The following is a 2,209-nucleotide window of genomic DNA, read 5'->3' on the forward strand; positions in this document are numbered from 1 at the left end:
GAAGTCAAACATGACTTGTATTCATCTTTTGTTATTGGTATATATTGAATATTACAATTTTAATAGTTTTTTTTTTTCCTTTCTTAAAATGTGTATACTTTTTTTGGCACCCTCTGTACTTACTTTCAAGGCCATTTTAAAAAATCTCTGTAGTCTAGTAAGACTGTCTTAAACTTTAATCTATTTTCTGTTAACCTCTATTCTTCATAAATGGTCATATTCTCTAGGGGGAGGGAGGAAAGGCTGTGAAAAGATCCAGCGCACTTCAATGTGATTCTCTTTGTTAATTAATTGGCTCCTCAACTATTGACTTTCTTGGTTGTTCACTAATGACTTCAAATAGGTGGGTTTTTTTTGCTTCAAATTATGCTTGTTTTTGTTTTATATTTTGTTTTTTTGTGACTATTTTTGTAACTTATCAAGTCCTTTTATAGTTCCTGTTTCATAAAGTGAATATGGTACCTGCCAATGTATATGGAAGCATAATTCTATTGATTTTTTTTTTTGTATTCATGAGAAACATTTGGTTTTAATACTCATCTGTTAAATGGATATATTACTTATGGTAAACATCTTCATCTATTAATAGTCTCTTATGCTCCTTAGTCCACTTTTTTCATTATTGAATCTTTGCATGATTCTATGCTAAATCATTTTATCATCATCTTTTACTAAATTAGTTTGATTTTTCTGAATTAGTTAGTTGTTAGGATATTCCAGTTTGGGAGGGGGTGTCATGGGGCATTATCCTAAGATGATTGGTTTTTGCAAAGCAAGGGGTCAATTATCTGAGGCCACAACTTTTGCTGATTTCTGCAAGTATGGTTTGTCTATGTTCTTGCATAACACGGTTTCCTACAATTGGAATCCCATCAAGTCCGTGGAGTGTAGGCAGAGCCCTGCTCATTCCACTTCCCAAATCAACTGATACAAAGGAGGTATGCATCTTTCCACTTCAGATAATGCATATTTTATTTAGTAAGTATATTACTTGCTGGCAGGTAATTTACTTTCTTTCTCTCTCTCTCTCTCTTTCTCTCACTCTCTCTCTCTTTCTTTGTTTCTTTCTTTTTTAATAGTCAGATCTTTATTTAAATTTTTCATCTGCCAACCTGGCATTTTCCAACTCGCGTAGCAGAAACCTTCACAGGCTTCACAATCTTTTGCTTAGGTGCTGCCTTTGTGGGAGCCTTAGCAGCAGCCATTGCTCTTTTTATTAATAAATGCTTGCTTAGTCTCTTTTGCTTCCTTGGCAGCCCTGACAGCTTGTTCTTGTTAAGCCTTCCTAACTTCAGGTTTCTGATTCCTTTTGTCCATTGTATCAGCAAGAGATGCACCAGTGATGGATGGCCCTCTGGAATTTGACTGCACAGCAGATTCTTTTTATTTGAATTTTCTTCCCACTGTCTCTTTTTGTGCTTTCTTTTGTAGAGGACAGTCCAGTTTATCTGTCGAGGATTCCTCTTGGAAAGGAACGCCGACTCACATTTTGCATTAAGATTTTGGAAAACCTTCCCACCTGTTCTGGTGTAGCGCCTCCGGGGTAGATCTTGTACCCACTAAAATGGCACAGCTCGACATTCATGGCTGCAGCTCCCAAGAAGAAGGAAAAATGGTCGCTGGCGGGTAATTTTCTGAGACCCACCACTGCATGGCATTTTCATCTAGAAGATTGCTTTATGAGGCTACATTTTTCCCACTACATAATTTTTAATGTGTTTTTCTTGGTTTTGCAATATTTGGTAGGATTTGCATGATTTTTGCAATTTTGGTTAATATGTATGTCTAAGTTACATAATAATATACTCTGTTATATTATACTAAGTTACATAATATATTCTGTTGAATTATTGAATCATTTTATAATTTAAAAAGGGAATGGTAAAATGACATTATGAGGAATAAATAGAAAATGTCAAAGATATGTTTTGAATTTTTGCTTTTACAAATAAAAATATTATCAGCATCATATTAAATAACTGGAAACAGCCACTTCTAAAAATTATATTTTAATATCCTCTTTTTATCAGATATCTGAATTTTCTTTCTTCGTATACCCGAGTACTAAACAATCTATTGATTTAATATATCTTTTATCAAACTCTTCATATTATATCACTTTCATTTGCTTGGTTCTATGTGTATCTTCATTTTGATAGATGCCTTGTCTCCGGAATTGTATATTGAAGTTCTAAAAAATAAGATTATG

The 2,209-nt window shown here is 33.7% G+C and overlaps 1 pseudogene; it reads right to left on the reverse strand.

Moving 5' to 3' along the window:
- Positions 1–1,100: 1,100 nt before the first annotated feature.
- LOC109458145 (large ribosomal subunit protein eL24) lies at positions 1,101–1,585 on the reverse strand (annotated as a pseudogene).
- Positions 1,586–2,209: the final 624 nt, after the last annotated feature.

This window comes from Rhinolophus sinicus, linkage group LG01, assembly GCF_036562045.2.
Source record: "Rhinolophus sinicus isolate RSC01 linkage group LG01, ASM3656204v1, whole genome shotgun sequence".
NCBI lineage: Eukaryota > Metazoa > Chordata > Mammalia > Chiroptera > Rhinolophidae > Rhinolophus > Rhinolophus sinicus.